This window comes from Mesoplodon mirus (genome assembly GCF_964341445.2).
Source record: "Mesoplodon mirus genome assembly, chromosome: 3".
NCBI classification, from domain to species: domain Eukaryota; kingdom Metazoa; phylum Chordata; class Mammalia; order Artiodactyla; family Ziphiidae; genus Mesoplodon; species Mesoplodon mirus.
In genome coordinates this window covers 104409318-104428509 of record NC_138978.1, presented here as the reverse complement: position 1 = coordinate 104428509, position 19192 = coordinate 104409318, and positions in this window count along the sequence as shown.

The window sequence follows — 19192 nt, the reverse complement described above, 5'->3', positions numbered from 1 at the left end:
CTTCCATACAGGTCAAACAGTAACAATTCTCTGGTGATGGACTTTTGGGGGCTTCCAAATTCATTCTCCCTTCAGTAACTGCTACAATGTTTTTTCATAGTTACTCTTGTTCTTAGGCCTCTAGTTTTCAAGACTACAACTGATTTGTGGAGAGGTAGATGGGAATAAAGCATCCTAAGAGCTCACAGTTCTTACTGAGCTTGAGTTTATTTTTTTCCTTGAAGAAATGCTCTCCAGATTGTTGTAGGCTTTGATTAATTTCCAGAGTTGTGAAAAAGTTGATGTTAACTTGTTGTCCATTTTCCCAGTGTTCTCTCTCTCTCTTTCTCGGTTGTTTTTTTTTTTTTTTTTCATGGATTTTCAGAAGTCTTTACTCTGTCATTCCAGAAGTGTCTCCAAGATGCTTTTTAGGAACAACATATTTCGAGTTTTAAAAAGTAAGGTAAAAATATTCTGTCAAAACAAAATTCTTGCCAGCCCCACAATCATGTAAGCCAATTATTTAAATAAATCTCTTTCTCAGGAATCTACATTTTTGGAAGCAGGAGGTGAGGAAATGAGGCCTGATCATCTATCTATCTATCTATAGATACAGATATGTGTGTGTGTGTCTATGTGTGTGTATGTATGTATATACATACACAGATGAACAGGGAAAGATATACATATATATGTATAAATGGATAAATATATATATATATCTGCATGTGTGTGTGTGTGTATATATATATATATATTTACAGACACACACACACACATGTGCACATGTACATATGTGCAATGGGATATTCAACCATGAAGAAGAAGAAGGAGGAGAAGGAGGAGGAGGAATTCCTGCCCTTTGCAACATGATGAACCTGGTAGGCTTTATGCTAACTGAATTAAGTCAGAAAGAGAGGGAGATAAATACTATATCTTAGCACTTATATGTGAATATGTTTTAAAAAGTCAAACTTACAAATGCAGAGAGTAGAATGGTGGTTGCCAGGTAGGGGGGAATGGGGGGAAATGGGTAGGTTTTGGTCAAGGGGTAGCATCTTTCAGTTATAGGATGAATAAGTTCTCAAGATATAATGTGCAGCATGATGACTGTAGTTAATAATACCACATTGTATACTTGAACATTTGCTAAGAGAGTAGATATTAAGTGTTCTCAGCAACAACAATAAAACGTTAACTATGTGGGGTGATGGATGTTTTAAATTGATTGTGGTAATAGTTTCACAATGAATATGTATATGGAATCATCACATTGTACACTTTAAATATATATAATTTTATTTCTCAATTTTACCTCAATAAAGCTGTAGGAAAAACTAAATTCTTTGTAGCCAACATTTAGTTGGTGCTTTTTTTTTAACTGTCCATTCAGCCTCTCTATTTCTTTTGATTGGGGAATTTAATCCATTTACATTTAAAGTGCTTATCTATAGAAAGTAATATTCTATTGCCATTTTGTTACTTGTTTTATGTTAGTTTTGTAGTACTTTTGTCTGTCATTTATTCTATTGCTGTCTTCCTTGTTGTTTTGTTGATTTTTTATATTGATACACTATTTTTCTTTTGTTTATGTTCCATAGTTTTGTTTTTGTGTTCTCTCAGTTACCTTGTTGCATAGTTATAACAGTCTAACTTAAGTTAACAACTTAAGTTCAGTTGCATACAAAAACCACTACACTTTAACTTCTTCTCCACTTTATGTTAGTTGTGGTCACAATTTACATCTGTTCATATTATGTATCTTTAAACATATATGTAGTTATATAGTTATAGTTCTTTTGTCTTTTACTTATATATTTGAATTAAAAGTAATTATCTTTCTAATCACCATTACAGTAATTACATTATTTTAAATTTGTCTTTATTTTTACCATTATTAGCAAGTTAGTAATGAGTTACTAATGATAGCATACTTTCCTATGCGATCACGTTGCTGTTCAATATCCATTCATTTCAACTTTGAGGACTCCCTTTAGCATTTCTTGTAAGGTAGGTGGTGTATTTGCGATGAACTCCATCAGCTTTTGTTTGGGAATTTCTTTAAGTCATCTTCTTTTTTGAAGGAGAGTTTTGCCAGCTATGATATTCTTAGTTGCAGTTATTTTCTTTCACCTCTTTGAATATATCACCCCATTCTCTTCTGGCCTTCAAGGGTTTTTTCTGGAAAACCCACTCATAATCTTTTTAAGGGGGTTCCTTGTATGTAATGATTATTGTGTCTCTTGCAGATTTCAAATTCCCTCTTTGTCATTGACTTTTTCCAATCAGATTATAATGTATCTTGGTGTGAATTTTTTTGTGTGTATTCTTCCATTTCTTTCTGGATGCCCATTTCTTCAGCCATTATTTCTGTGAATAAGCTTTCTGATCTCCCCACCCTTATCTTTCTTGTACTTTGATAATGTGTATATTGGTCCACCTCCTGGAGTTATTTAAGTCTCATAAGCTTTCATAACTTTTTATTCTTTTTTGTTTTTGTTCCTCTGATTTAATTATTTCTAATAATATGTCTTTGAGTTCACTTCTGCTTAATCCAGTCTGCTGTTGAATGCCTCTAGAGAATCTTTCAGTTAAATTATTGTGTTCTTTAGCTACCCAATTTCTGCTGGAATTTAAAAATGTCTTCTGTCTCTTTGTTGAAAATCTTGATTTGTCCATACATTTTTCTCTTGACCTTGGTGAACATCTTTATGGCAGCTATTTTGAATTTTCTGTCAGATAATTTGTATACCAGTGTTTCATTAGGGTTAGTTTCTGGAGATTGTCTTGTTACTTGTTTGGAGTGTCTGTGACTGATTTTTCATTTTCTTTGATTCTCTGTGTTGATGTCTTCACCTTAAAGCAGGAACCTCTCTCAGTCTTCATGGACCGGCTTGTATGATCCTAGAAAGGACGCTCACCAATCAGCTTACTAGAGATTCTGGGGGCCTCTATCAACACCTTTTCCTCACCAGGTAAAAACAGGCACCTCTGGTTTTTTTCAGGTCACTATGTGGTGAGTCAGGAGGGTGAGCTGCAGTATCTGCCAGGCCAAGCTGCTGTTTCTGATGTCTCCCAGACTGGTAGACTGTGGTGGATCTTTCTGAATTCCAAGACTGGCAAGACTGAGATCAGTCCTCTATTGATCTTCTTAAGGGAAGTTTGGTCATTGTAAACATGACTAATCTTTTATTCTCCAAGGGGAAGCTGATATCTGGGTTGTGCTAAACAGGAGGGTGAGCCAATAGTGTCTTTGAGCCCAAACTGTAGTCTCCATTATCCCCTAGACTGCTAAACAGTTACAGAGCCACGTGCCACTCCACGACTGGTAGAACAGAGGTTAGTACTCTGAGGAGCCCCCTCTGAGAAGTTTGGTCATTGTACTCAAGCATCTACTCTTTCCCTCATCAGAGGGAATCTAAGAGGTGGGCTTCTTTGTCCACTTGCTCTGTGCTGGGAAGGAGAGGTAGTTACAATGTATGTGAGTCCAAGTTACCTTCTCCATTCTTCCCAAGGCTGACGGCCTGTGGTGACATCCAAGTTCCAAGGTCTTGGCAGGACCAAGGTCATTCCCTGATGGAACTCCCTGGGAAATGCTGGGGAGCTATACATGTGAACCAACTTCTTTCCCCCTCTGGTAGAAGCTGGGAGTTAAGAGGTCTCCTTCTGATCATATGACAATGTACTGGGGCAAGGACTCCAGGGAGAGGGTGTCCTGAATCTCATTAGCAGTTTTGGTGAGTTTGCGTTTGCAGTCACATGGAGTGTGAAGAAGCCTTTCATATAGTTTCTGGATTTCTCACAAAGCAAATTTGTCCATGCATTGTTGTTGTTTATTTGATGTGTTGGTGGGGGCAGGGGAGGAATGGTCCAAGACTTCATTTGTAGTTTTCTTGTAATGTCTTTGGTTTTGATATTATGGTATTGCTAGCCCCATACAATGAGTTAGGAAGTATTCCTTCTTTTATCTACTGGAATAGATTATAGAGAATTTATGTAATTTCTAGCTTAAAGATTTTGTAGAATTCACTAATAAACACATCTAGGCCTGGTGCTTTCTATGTTGGATGGTAATTAATTATTGATTCAATTTCCTTAATAGATAGAGGCCTATTTGTATTTTCTATTTTTTCTTGTGTGAATTTTCCCAGATTGAGTCTTTCATTTGGTCCATTTCATCTAGGTTATCAAATTTGTGGTCATAGACTTATTCATAGTATTTCTTTATTATACTTTAATGTCCATGGGGTCTGTGGTGATGGTTCTATTTCATTTCTGATATTAGTAATTTGTGTTCTCTCTTTTTTTTAGTGGCTAGGAGCTTATCAATTTTATTGATCTTTTCAAAGCACAAACTTTTGGTTTTATTGATTTTTCTCTGTTGAATTCTTGTTGTTATTTTTTAAAATTAATTTATTTTATTTTATTTATTTTTGGCTGTGCTGGGTCTGCATTTCTGTGCATAGGCTTTCTCTAGTTGCAGCAAGCAGTGGCTATTCTTCATTGCAGTGCACAGGCTTCTCACTGGTGGCTTCTTCTGCTGTGGAGCATGGGCTGTAGGTGTGTGGGCTTCAGTAGGTGCGGCACGATGGCTCAGTAGTTGTGGCTCGTGGTCTCTAGAGTGCAGGCTCAGTAGTTGTGGTGCACAGGCTTAGTTGCTCCATGGCATGTGGGGTCTTCCCAGACCAGGGCTCGAACCCATGTCCCCTGCAATGGCAGGTGGATTCTTAACCATTGCACCACCAGGGAAGTCCTGAATTCTTTTTTTGTTTGTTTGTTTTTGTGATACGCAGGCCTCTCCCTGTTGTTGCCTCTCCCGTTGTGGAGCACAGGCTCCGGATGCACAAGCTCAGCGGCCATGGCTCACGGGCCCAGTTGCTCCGCGGCATGTGGGATCTTCCCGGACCAGGGCACGAACCTGTGTCCCCTGAATTGGCAGGCGGACTCTCAACCACTGCACCACCAGGGAAGCCCCTGAATTCTTGTTTTTAATGTCACTGATTTCTGCCCTGAGTTTTATTATTTCTTGTCTTCTGTTTACAATCAATTTAAGTTCTTACTCTTTTTCTAGTTTCCTACAGAAGAACCTAACATTATTGCTTTTAGATATTTCTTAATATGTGCACTCAAAGCTCTCAATTTCCTTCTAAGAGCTACTACTATAAACTTAATGTTTGCCCTCTCCATCATCTTCAACAACTCATAGATTAAAAGTTATTCCCAATGTGAGGGTAACTAAGGGTGGGGCATTTGGGAGTTGATTAAGTCACAAGGGCAGGGCCCTCATAAATGAGCTTAGTGCCTTTGTAAAAGAGACCCCACAGAGCTCCCTTTCCCCTTCTGCCATGTGAGCACACAGCAAAAATACAGCCATCTGTGAGCTTAGGATTGGGCCCTCACAAGACAGTTAATCTGCTGGTAACTTTATCCTGGACTTCCTAGTCTCCAGAACTGTGAGAAATAAATGTTTGTTGTTTATAAGACACTTAATCTGTGGTATTTTGTTATAGCAGCCCGAATGGACTAAGACAACAACTGAGCTTTTTGTTTTTTTAAACATCTTTATTGCACTATAATTGCTTTACAATGTTGTGTTAGTTCCTGCTGTATAACAAAGTGAATCAGCTGTATGTATACATATATCCCCATATCCCTTCCCTCTTGTGTCTTCCTCCCACCCTCCCTATCCCACCCCTCTAGGTGGTCACAAAGCACCGAGTTGATCTCCCTGTGCTATGCAGGTGCTTCCCACTAGCTTTCTATTTTACATTTGGTAGTGTATATATGTCAATGCCACTCTCTCACTTCGTCCCAGCTTACCCTTCCCCCTCCCCGTGTCCTCAGTTCCATTCTCAACATCTGCATCTTAATAGCTGTCCTGCCCCTAGGTTCTTCAGAACCACTTTTTTTTTTTTTAGATTCCATATATATGTGTTAGCATATGGTATTTATTTTTCTCTTTCTGACTTACTTCACTCTGTATGACAGACTCTAGGTCCATCAACCTCACTACAAATAACACTTTGACATAAATCACAGCAAGATCCCTTTTGACCCACCTCCTAGAAAACTGGAAATAAATGGGACCTAATGAAACTTAAAAGCTTTTGCACAGCAAAGGAAACCATAAACAAGACCAAAAGACAACCCTCAGAATGGAAGAAAATATTTGCAAATGAAGCAACTGACAAAGGATTAATCTCCAAAATATACAAGCAGCTCACGTATATATTAGTGAATATATTAGTGGATTCATCCATTTCTCCTTGCCGTTCTGTTACTTTTTGCCTCACGTATTTTGTTGCCTTGTTGCTAGGCATGTATATGTTTAGGATTGTTGTATCTTCTTGGAAAATTGACTCCTCTACCATTATGTAATGCTGCAGTTTATAGCTGATGATTTTCCTTGTTTTGAAACCTGCTCTGTCTGAGGTTGATATAACTGTTACAGCTTTCTTTGATTAGTGTTATCATGATTTATCTTTCTCCTTCTCTTACTTTTCATCTACATGTGTCCTTATGTTTAAACTGGGTTTCTCATAGATAACATGTAGATATTGATTTTTATATTTACTCTGATGCCAAACATCCAGAAGCAGCAAAAGCAAAACTACTAAATCACTAAATTAGTAATTAATAAGAGTTTATTGTGCATATAGAAACATTTCATGAACTGAGAACTATCAAATTGACAGTGGAGTGAAGCTTAGAGGAATATTGTTAGAAGAAAGCTTATATTGTGAAAATGCAGAAGATGTTTATTCTTTACAATAATTGGTTATAACATTAAAGTTTTCCCCCTGATAAGGGATTGGTTATAAAGAGTTACTTCTTGCCAATTTTGGAGAACAGCTTAAACCTCATTTATTACTTTCTGAATTATTTACAAGAAGAGGCTCAAGTTAAGTTTCACTTGTTTCACAGAGTAAGCTAAATTAAGTGTTGCTTATATAGCTTAACTGGGTTTGTCTACTCAGGAAACTTTCAAGCCTGGTCTTTATTTTATATTTGATTTTAACACCACCAATCTCTATCTTGTAACTGGTATACATAGACCACCGACATTTAAAGTGAATATTGATATAGTTGATTAATATCTACTGTATTTGTTACTGTTTTCTATTCATTGCCCTTGACCTTTGTCCACATTTTTATCTTCCACTCTTTTTCTACCCTTTGCAATATTAATTGAACATTTTATATTATTCCATTTGTCTCCTCTCTTATAATATCAATTATAGTTCTCTTTTTTAATTTAATTTTATTTTTTTATACATCAGGTTCTTGTAAGTCATCAATTTTATACAGATCAATGTATAACATATCAATCCCAATCACCCAATTCATCACACCACTCCCACCCCCTGCCGCTTTCCCCCCTTAGTGTCCATAAGATTCTTCTCTACACCTGTGTCTCAATTTCTGTCCTGCAAACTGGTTCATCTGTACCATGTTTCTAGGTTCCACATACATGCATTAATATATGATATTTGTTTTTCTCTTTCTGACTTACTTCACTCTGTATGACAGACTCCAGATCCATCCACATCTCTACAAATGACCCAATTTTGTTCCTTTTTATGGCTGAGTAATATTCCATTGTACATATGTACCACACCTTCTTTATCCATTCGTCTGTTGATGGGCATTTAGGTTGCTTCCGTGACCTGGCTACTGTAAATAGTGCTGCAATGAACATTGGGGTGCATTTGTCTTTTTGAATATGGTTTTCTCTGGGTATATGCCCAGTAGTAGGATTGCTAGGTCATATAGTAATTCTATTTTTAGTTTTCTAAGAAACCTCCATACTGTTCTCCATAGTGGCTGTATCAATTTACATTCCCACCAACCGTGCAAGAGGGTTCCCGTTTCTCCACACCCTCTCCAGCATTTGTTGCTGGTAGATTTTCTGATGATCCCCATTCTAACTGGTGTGAGGTGATACCTCATTGTAGTTTTGATTTTCATTTCTCTAATAATTAGTGATGTTGAGCAGATTTTCATGTGCTTCTTGGCCATCTGTATATCTTCTTTGGAGAAATGTCTATATACATCTGCCCATTTTTGGATTGGCTTGTCTGTTTCTTTAATATTGAGCTGCGTGAGCTGTTTATATAGTTTGGAGATTAATCCTTTGTCCGTTGATTCATTTGCAAATATTTTCTCCCATTTTGAGGGTTGTCTTTTTGTCTTGTTTATGGATTCCTTTGCTGTGCAAAAGCTTTTAGGTTTCATTAGGTCCCATTTGTTCATTTTTGTTTTTATTTCCATTTCTCTGGGAGCTGGGTCAAAAAGGATCTTGCTGTGATTTATGTCATAGAGTGTTCTGCCTACGTTTTCCTCTAAGAGATTATAGCGTCCAGTCTTACATTTAGGACTCTAATCCATTTTGAGTTTATTTTTGTGTATGGTATTAGGGAGTGTTCTAATTTCATTCTTTTACATGTAGCTGTCCAGTTTTCCCAGAAGCACTTATTCAAGATACTGTCTTTTCTACATTGTATATCCTTGCCTGCTTTGTCATAGATTAGTTGACCATAGGTGCTTGGGTTTATCTGTGGGCTTTCTGTCTTGTTCCATTGATCTATGTTTCTGTTTTTGTGCCAGTACCATATTGTCTTGATTACTGTAGCTTTTTAGTATAGTCTGAAGTCAGGGAGTCTGATTCCTCCAGCTCCGTTTTTTTCCCTCAAGACTGCTTTGGCTATTCGGGGTCTTTTGTATCTCCATACAAATTTTAAGATTTTTTTCTAGTTCTGTAAAAAATGCCATTGGTAATTTGATAGGGATTACATTGAATCTGTAGATTGCTTTGGGTAGTATAGTCATTTTTGCAATATTGATTCTTCCAATCCAAGAACATGGTATATCTCTCCATCTGTTGGTATCATCTTTAATTTCTTTCATCAGTGTGTTATAGTTTTCTGCATACAGGTCTTTTGTCTCCCTAGGTAGGTTTATTCCTAGGTATTTTATTATTTTTGCTGCAATTGTAAATGGGAGTGTTTCCTTAATTTCTCTTTCAGATTTTCATGATTAGTGTATAGGAATGCAAGAGATTTCTGGGCATTAATTTTGTCTCCTGCAACTTTACCAAATTCATTGATTAGCTGTAGTAGTTCCCTGGTGGCATGTTTAGGATTCTCTAGGTATAATATCATGTCATCTTCAAGCAGTGACAGTTTTATTTCTTCTTTTCCAATTTGTTTTCCTTTTATTTCTTTTTCTTCTCTGATTGCCGTGGCTAGGACTTCTGAAACTATGTTGAATAATAATGGTGAGAGTGGACATCCTTGTCTTGTTCCTGATCTTAGATGAAATGCTTTCAGTTTTTCACCGTTAAGAATGATGTTTGCTGTGGGTTTGTCGTATATGTCCTTTATTATGTTGAGGTCGGTTCCCTCTATTCCCACTTTCTGGAGAGTTTTTAGCATAAATTTGTGTTGAATTTTGTCAAAAGCTTTTTCTGCATCTACTGAGATGATCATATGGTTTTTATACTTCAATTTGCTAATATAATGTATCACTTTGATTTGTGTATATTGAAGATCCTTGCATTCCTGGGATAAATCCCACTTGATCATGGTGTATGATCCTTTTAATGTGTTGTTGGATTCTGTTTGCTAGTATTTTGTTAAGGATTTTTGCATCTATATTCATCAGTGATATTGGTCTGTAATTTTCTTTTTTTGTAGTATCTTCATCTGGTTTTGCTATCAGGGTGATGGTGGCCTCATAGAATGTGTTTGGAAGTGTGCCTTCCTCTGCAATTTTTTGGAAGAGTTTGAGAAGGATGGGTGTTAGCTCTTCTCTATATGTTTGATAGAATTCACCTGTGAAGCCATCTGGTCCTGGACTTTTGTTTGTTGGAAGATTTTTAATCACAGTTTCAATTTCATTACTTATGATTGGTCTGTTCATATTTTCTATTTCTTCCTGGTTAAGTCTTGTGAAGGTATACCTTTCTAAAATTTTGTCCATTTCTTCCAGGTTGTCCATTTTATTGGCATAGAGTTGCTTGTCGTAGTCTCTTAGGATGCTTTGTATTTCTGTGGTGTCTCTTGGTCTCCTTTTTCATTTCTAATTTTATTGATTTGAGTCCTCTCCCTCTTTTTCTTGATGAGTCTGGCTAATGGTTTATCAATTTTGTTTATCTTCTCAAAGAACCAGCTTTTAGTTTTATTGATCTTTGCTACTGTTTTCTTTGTTTCTGTTTCATTTATTTCTGCTCTGATATTTATGATTTCTTTCCTTCTGCTAAATTTGGGTTTTGTTTGTTCTTCTTTCTCTAGTTCCTTTAGGTGAAAGGTTAGATTGTTTATCTGAGATTTTTCTTCATTCTTGAGGTAGGCTTGTATTGCTATAAAGTTCCCTGTTAGAACTGCTTTTGCTGCATTCCCTAGGTTTTGGATTGTCGTGTTTTCATTGTCATTTGTCTCTAGGTATTTTTTGATTTCCTCTTTGATTTCTTCATTGATCGCTTGGTTATTTAGTAAAGTACTGTTTAACCTCCATGAGTTTGTGTTTTTTACGTTTTTTTTCCTTTAGTGGTTCCTACTCTCATAGCGTTGTGGTCAGAAAAGATGCTTGATATGATTTCGATTTTCTTAAATTTACTGAGGCTTGATTTGTAACCCAAGATGTGATCTATCCTGGAGAATGTTCCGTGCACATTTGAGAAGAAAGTTTAATCTGCTGTTTTTGGAGGAAGAACATATAAATATCGGTTAAATCTATCTGTCTCTTTTGTCACTTAAAGCTTGTGTTTCCTTATTAATATTCTTTTTGGATGATCTATCCATTGTTGTACGTGAGGTGTTAAAGTCCCCGACTATTATTGTGTCACTGTCAATTTCTTCTTTTATAATTGTTAGCAGTTGCCTTATGTATTGAGGTGTTCCTATGTTGGGTGCATATATATTTATAATTGTTATATCTTCTTCTTGGATTGCTCTGTTGATCATTATGTAGTGTCCTTCCTTGTCTCTTGTAACATTCTTTATTTTAAAGTCTATTTTAGGGCTTCCCTGGTGGCGCAGTGGTTGAGAGTCTGCCTGCCAATGCAGCGGACATGGGTTCGTGCCCCGGTCCGGGAGGGTCCCGCATGCCACGGAGTGGCTGGGCCCGTGATCCGTGGCCACTGGGCCTACACGTCTGGAGTCTGTGCTCGCAACGGGAGGGGCCACAGCGGTGAGAGGTCCACGTGCCACAAAAATAAATAAATAAATAAAAATAAAAAAATAAAGTCTATTTTATCTGATATGAATAATATTGCTGCACCTTTCTTTTGATTTCCATTTGCATGGAATATCTTTTTCCATCCCCTCACTTTCAGTCTGTATGTGTCCCTAGGTCTGAAGTGGGTCTCTTGTAGACAGCATATATATGGGGTTTTTTAAAAATAAATTTATTTATTTGTTTATTTATTTATTTATTTTTGGCTGTGTTGGATCTTCATTTCTGTGTTAGGGCTTTCTCTAGTTGTGGCGAGCGGGGACCGCTCTTCATCACGGTGCATGGGCCTCTCACTGCCGCAGCCTCTCTTGTTGCGGAGCACAGGGTGCAGACGCGCAGGCTCAGTATTTGTGGCTCATGGGCCTAGTTGCTCTGTGGCATGTGGGATCTTTCCAAACCATGGCTCGAACCCGTGTCCCCTGCATTGGCAGGCAGATTCTCAACCACTGTGCCACCAGGGATGCCCCTGTGGGTGTGCTTTGGATCCATTCAGCAAGCCTGTGTCTTTGGTTGGAGCATTTAATGCATTAATGTTTAAGGTAATTATCAATATGTACGTTCCTATTACCATTTTCTGAATCGTTTTGGGTTTGTTTTTGTAGGTCCTTTTCTTCTCTTGTGTTTCCCACTTAGAGAAGTTCCTTTAGCATTTGTTGTAGAGCTGGTTTGGTGGTGCTGAATTCTCTTAGCTTTTGCTTGTCTGTAAAGCTTTTGATTTCTCCATCGAATCTTAATGAGATCCTTGCTGGATAGAATAATCTTGGTTGTAGCTTTTTCCCTTTCCTCACTTTAAGTATATCATGCCACTCCCTTCTGACTTGTAGAGTTTCTGCCAAGAAATCCGCTGTTAACCTTATGGGAGTTCACTTGTATGTTATTTGTCATGTTTCCCTTGCTTCTTTCAATACATTTTCTTTGTCTTTCATTTTTGCCAATTTGATTACTATGTGTCTTGGCATGTCACTCCTTGGGTTTATCCTGTATGGGACTCTCTGTGCTTCCTGGATTTTGGTCGCTATTTCCTTTCCCATGTTAGGGAAGTTTTTGACTATAATGTCTTCAAATATATTCTCAGGTCCTTTCTCTCTGTCTTCTCCTCTGGGACCACTATAATGTGAATGTTGTTCCATTTAATGTTGTCCCAGAGGTCTCTTAGGCTGTCTTCATTTCTTTTCATTCTTTTTTCTTTATTCTGTTCTGTGGCAGTGAATTCCACCATTCAGTCTTCCAGGTCACTTATCAGTTTTTCTGCCTCAGTTATTCTGCTATTGATTCATTCTGCTGTATTTTTCATTTCAAGTATTGTATTGTTCTTCTCTGTTTGTTTGTTCTTTAATTCTTCTAGGTCTTTTTTAAACATTTCTTGCATCCTCTCGATCTTTGCCTCCATTGCTTTTCCGAGGTCCTGAATCATCTTCACTATCATTATTCTGAATTCTTTTTCTGGAAGGTTGCCTATTTCAACATCATTTAGTTGTTTTTCTGGGGTTTTATCTTGTTCCTTCATCTGGTACATACCCTTCTGCCTTTCATCTTGTCTATCTTTCTATGAATGTGGTTTTCATTCCACAGGCGGCAGGATTGTAGTTCTTCTTGCTTCTGCTGTCTACCCTCTGTATAGTTCTCTTTTTAACTCTTTTTTAGTGATTGCACTAAAGCTGGCAATGTACATTTACAATGAACCCAAATTCATTTTTTAAGCATCCTTATTGGAGTATAATTGCTTTACAATGGTATGTTTTAATTTCTGCTTTATAACAAAGTGAATCAGGCATACATATACATATATCCCCACAGCTCCTCCCTCTTACGTCTCCCTCCCACACTCTCAATCCCATCCGTCTTGGTGGTCCCAAAGCACTGAGCTGATATCCTTGTGCTATGCAGCTGCTTCCCACTACCTCTCTATTTTACATTTAGTAGTATTTATAAGTCCATGCCACTCTGTCACTTCGTCCCAGTTTACACTTCCCCCTCCCCTTGTATTCAAGTCTATTCTCTGGGTCTGTGTTTTTATTCCTGTCATTCCCCTAGGTTCTTCACAACCTTTTTTTTTTTTTTTACATTCCATATATATATGTGTTAGCATACGGTACTTGTTTTTCTCTTTCTTACTTACTTCACTCTGTATGACAGACTCTAGGTCCATCCACCTCACTACAAATAATTCAATTTCATTTTTTATGGCTGAGTAATATTCCATTGTATATATGTGCCATATCTTCTTTATCCATTCAACTGTCGATGGACACTTAGGTTGCTTCCATGTCCTGGCTATTGTAAATAGAGCTGTAACGAATGTTGTGGTACATGAGTCTTTTTGAATTATGCTTTTCTCAGGGTATATGCCCAGTAGTGCGATTGCTGGGTCATGTGGTAGTTATATTTTTAGTTTTTAAGGAACTAAATAGAGCTGTAATGAATGTTGTGGTACATGAGTCTTTTTGAATTATGCTTTTCTCAGGGTATATGCCCAGTAGTGGGATTGCTGGGTCATGTGGTAGTTATATTTTTAGTTTTTAAGGAACCTCTATACTGTTCTCCATAGTGGCTATATTTATTTACATTCCCACCAACAGTGCAAGAGGGTTGCCTTTTCCCACACCCTCTCCAGCATTTATTGTTTTTAGATTTTTTATGATGGCCATTCTGACTTGTGTGAGGTGATACCTCATTGTGGTTTTGATTTGCATTTCTCTAATGATTGGTGATATTGAGAGTTCTTTATGTGTTTGTTGGCAATCTGTACATCTTCTTTGGAGAAATGTCTATTTAGGTGTTCTGCCCATTTTTGGAATGAGTTGTTTGTTTTTTTGATATTGAGTTGCATGAGCCACTTGTAAATTTTGGAGGAGAATGCTTTGTCAGTTGCTTCATTTGCAAATATTTTCTCCCATTCTGAGAGTTGTCTTTTCATCTTGTTTATGGTTTCTTTTGCTGGGCAAAAGCTTTTAAGTTTCATTAGGTGCCATTTGTTTATTTGGTTTTATTTCCATTTTTCTAAGAGGTGGGTCAAAAAGTATCTTGCTCTGATTTATGTCTTAGAGTGTTCTGCCTATGTTTTCCTCTAAGAGTTTTATACTGTCTGGCCTTACATTTAGGTCTTTAATACATTTTGAGTTTATTTTTGTGTATGTTGTTAGGGAATGTTCTCATTTCATTCTTTTACATGTAGCTGTCCTGTTTTCCCAGCACCACTAATTGAAGAGGCTGTCTTTCTCCATTGTATTCTTGCCTCCTTTATCAAAGATACGTTGACCATATGTGCATGGGTTTATCTCTGGGCTTTCTCTCCTGTTCCATTCATTTATGTTTCTCTTTTTGTGCCAGTACCATACTGTCTTGATTACTGTAGTTTTGTAGTATAGTCTGAAGTCTGGGAGCCAGATTCCTCCAGCTCCTTTTTTCTTTCTACAGATTGCTTTGGCTATTTGGGGTCTTTTGTGTTTCCATACAAATTGTGAGATACTTTATTCTAGTTAGGTGAAAAATGTCATTGGTAATTTGACAGGTATTGCGTTGAATCTATAGACTGCTTTAGGTAGTAGAGACATTTTCACAATGTTGATTCTTCCAATCCAAGAACATGGTATATCTCTCCATCTGTTTGTATCTTCTTTAATTTCTTTCATCAGTATCATATAGTTTTCTGCATACAGGTCTTTTGTCTCCTGAGGTAGGTTTATTCCTAGGTATTTTATTCTTTTTTTTACAGTGGTAAATGGAAGTGTTTACTTAATTTCACTTTCAGATTTTTCATCATTAGTGTGTAGGAATGCAAGAGATTTCTGTGCATTCATTTTGTATCCTGCCACTTTACCAAATTCATTGATTAGCTTTAGTAGTTTTCTGGTAGCATCTTTAGAATTGTCTATGTATAGTATCATGTCATCTACCAACAGTTACAGCTTTACTTCTTTTTTTCTGGTTTAGATTCTTTTTATTTCTTTTTGTTTTCTGATTGCTGTGGTTAAAACTTCCAAAACTATGTTGAATAATAGTGGTGAGTGTGTTCAACCTTGTCTTGTGCCTGATCTTATTGGAAATGGTTTCTGTTTTTCACCATTGAGAATGAGGTTGGCTGTGGGTTTGTCATTTATGGCCTTTATGATGTTGAGGTAAGTTCCTTCTATGCCTACTTTCTGGAGGATTTTTATCATAAATATGTGTTCAATTTTCTTGAAAGCTTTTTCTGCATCTATTGAGATGGTCATATGGTTTTTCTCCTTCAGTTTGTTAGTATGTTGTATCACATTGATTGATTTTCATATACTGAAGAATGCTTGCATTCCTGTGATAAACCCCACTTGATCATAGTGTATGATCCTTTTAATATTCTGTTGGATTCTGTTTGCTAGTATTTTGTTAAGGATTTCTCCATCTATGTTCATCAGTGATACTGGCCTGTAGTTTTCTTTCTTTGTGACATCTTTGTCTGGTCTTGGTATCAGGGTGATTTTGGCCTCGTAGAATGGGTTTGGGAGGGTCCCTCCCTCTGCTATATTTTGGAAGAGTTTGAGAAGGATAGGTTTTAGCCCTTTCCTAAATCTTTGATAGAATCTGCCTGTGAATCCATCTGGTTCTGGGCTTTTGTTTGTTGGAGGATTTTTTATCACAGTCTCAATTTCAGTGCTTGTGATTGGTCTGTTTATATTTTCTATTTCTTCCTCGTTCGGTCTCGGAAGTTTGTGCTTCTTATGGATTTGTCCATTTCTTCCAGGTTTTCCATTTTATTGGCATATAGTTGCTTGTAGAAATCTCTCATGATCCATTGTATTTCTGCAGTGTCAGTTGTTACTTCTCCTTTTTCCTTTCTAATTCTACTGATCTGAGGTTTCTCCCTGTTTTTCTTGATGAGTCTGGCTAATGGTTTATCAATTTTTTAAATTTTCTTAAAGAACTGTCTTTTAGTTTCATTGATCTTTGTTGTTGTTTTCTTCATTTCTTTTTCATTTATTTCTGATCTGATCTTTATGATTTCTTTCTTTCTGCTAACTTTGGGGATTTTTTGTTCTTTTTACTCTAATTGCTTTAGTTGTAAGGTTATTTTGTTCATTTGAGATGCTTCTTGTTTCTTGAGGTTGGGCTGTATTGCTAAAAACTTCCCTCTTAGAACTACTTTTGCTGCATCCCATAGATTTTGGGTTGTTGTGTTTTCAAACCAGCCACAAATTAATTAATTTAAAAAATTCTGCTTTTAAATCTTTGAGTACATATCCAGAAGTGGAAGTACTGGTTTATATCATAATTCTATTTTATATTTTTGAGAAATTCCAATTGCAGCTGTAATCTATATTTTTAAATGTGTCTTTATTTATTTATTTGTTTATTTATTGCCTGTCTTGGGTCTTCATTGCTGTTTCCAGCTTTCTCTAGTTGTGGTAAGTGGGGATACTCTTCATTGTGGTGTGTGTGCTTCTCATTGCTGTGGCTTGTCTTGTTGTGGAGCACGGGCTCCAGACACATAGGCTTCAGTTGTTGTGTCTTGTGGGCTCAGTAGTTGTGTGTCATGGGCTCTAGAGTTCAGGCTCTGTAGTTGTGGTTCACAGGGTTAGTTGCTCCGCAGCATGTGGGATCTTCCTGGACCAGGGCTCGAACCCATGTTCCCAGCATTGGCAGGTGGATTCTTAACCACTGTGCTACCAGGGAAGTCCCTGTAATCTATTTTGCATTTAATTTTGTATATGGTGTAAGAAAATGTTCTAATTGTATTCTTCTACCTGTTAGCTGTCCACTTTTCCCAGAACCACTTATTGTAGAGGCAGTCTCTTCTCCATTGTATATTCTTGCCACCTTTGTCCTATATTAATTGCCAATAAGTGTGTGGGTTTATTTCTGAGGTCTCTATTCTGTTCCATTAATATTTGCATCATTGTTTATGTGCCAGTACTGTACTGTTTTACTGTAGCTTTGTAGTATAGTCTGAAGTCTGGGAGAATGATACCTCCAGGTTTGTTCTTTTTCTCAAGATTGCTTCAGCAAATCGGGGTCTTTTGTGGTTCCATATACATTTTAGGATTATTTGTTCTAGTTCTGTGAAAAACTTCATGGGTATTTTGATAGAGATTCCATTAAGTCTGTAGATTGCTTTAAGTAGTATGGCCATTTTAACAATCTTAATTCTTCCAATCCAGAAGCATGGGATATTATTCCACTTCTTGTATCATTTTCAATTCCCTTCATCAATGTTTTATAGTTTTCAGAGTATAGGTCTTTCACCTCTTTTGTTAAGTTTGTTCCTAGGTATTTTATTCTTTTTGATGAGATTTTAAATGGTATTGTTTTCTTGCTTTCTCCTTCTTATAGTTCATTATTAGTGTATAGAAAAGCAACAGATTTCTGTATATTAATGTTGTATCCTGAAACTTTACTGAATTGATTTATTTGTTTTTAATAGTTTTTTGGTGGAGACTTTAGGGTTTTCTATATATAATATCATGTCATCTGCACATAGTGACAGTTTTACTTCTTCCCTTCCAATTTGGATACATTTTTTTTTCTTGTCTGAATGCTGTGGCTAGGACTTCCAAACCTTTGTTGAATAGAAGTTGGGAGAGTGGGCATCCTTGTCTTGTCTCTGATTTTTTTTTCTTTTTGGCCCTGCTGTGCAGTATGTGACATCTTAGTTCCCCGATCATGAATGGAACCTGCGCCCCCTGCATTGGAAATGTGAAGTCTTAACCACTGGACTGCCAGTGAAGTCCTTTGTCCCTGATTTTAGAGGAAAGGCTTCCAGCTTTTCACCTTTGAATATGATGTAAATTGTGGGTTTGTCATAAATAGCCTTTATTATATTGAGATATATTCTCTCTATACCCACTTTGATGTGAGTTTTTATTATGAATGGATGTTGAATTTTTCTATTGTTTCTTTTGATACCTGTCTCTTTGGTGTCGTATCCCAGAAATCAGTGCTAAAGCCAATACCATGAAGTTGTTGTCCAGTGTTTTCTTCTAAGAATTTTATGTTTTAGGTCTTTCATTTAAGTCAGTCTTGGATGCATTTTGAGTTAATTTTTATATATTGTGATAGGTAAGGGTCCAAACTCATTTGTTTGCACTGTGTATACTCAGTAGTATTTGTTGAAAATATTGTCTTTTCTTGATTGTATGGTCTTGGTACCATTGTCAAAAATCACTTGACAATTCATATGAGGGTTCATTCCTGGACTCTCTTTTCTATTCTATTGGTCTATATCTTCTTATTCCAATACAACACTGTTTTGATTATTGTAGCTTTGCAGTAAGTTTTACAATCAGGTAGTGTGAGTAATCCAACTTTGTTCTTATTTTTCAGGATTCTTTTAACTATTCAGGATCCCTTGAGATTTCATATGAATTTTAGGATAGGTTTCTCTATTTCTGCAAAAAAAAAAACAACCCAAAAAGTCATTGGAGTTTTGATAAGGATTACACTGAGTCTGTAGATCACTTTGGATAGTATTGACATTTTAACAATAGTAGGTCTTCCAATATATGAACTTAAGATGTGTTTCCATTTATTGATGTGTCCCTTAATTTCTTTCAGCAATATTTTGTAGTTTTTATTGTACAAGTCTTTCACCTCCTTGGCTAATTATTGCTAAGTATTTCGATACTTTTGATGCCATTTCAAATGAAATTGGTTTTGTAATTTCCTTTTCAGATTGTTCATTGTTACTGTATAGAAATACAACTGATTTTTGTGTGTTGATCTTTATTGTGCTCCTTTGTTGAATTAATTTATCAATTCTAAGGTTTTTTGTCATATCTTTAGGATTTTCTGTATTTTAGATTATATCATTTGCAGAGATAATTTTACTTTCTCCTTTCCAATGTGGATGATTTTATTTTTCTTGATTAATTGCTCTGACTAGAACTTCCAGTACTGTGTTGAATGGAAGTGGCAAAAGTGGGTATCCTTGCTTTGTTTTGATCTTAAGTGAAAAGATTTTAGTCTTTCACCATTTAGTATGATATTTGTTGTGAATTTATTATTT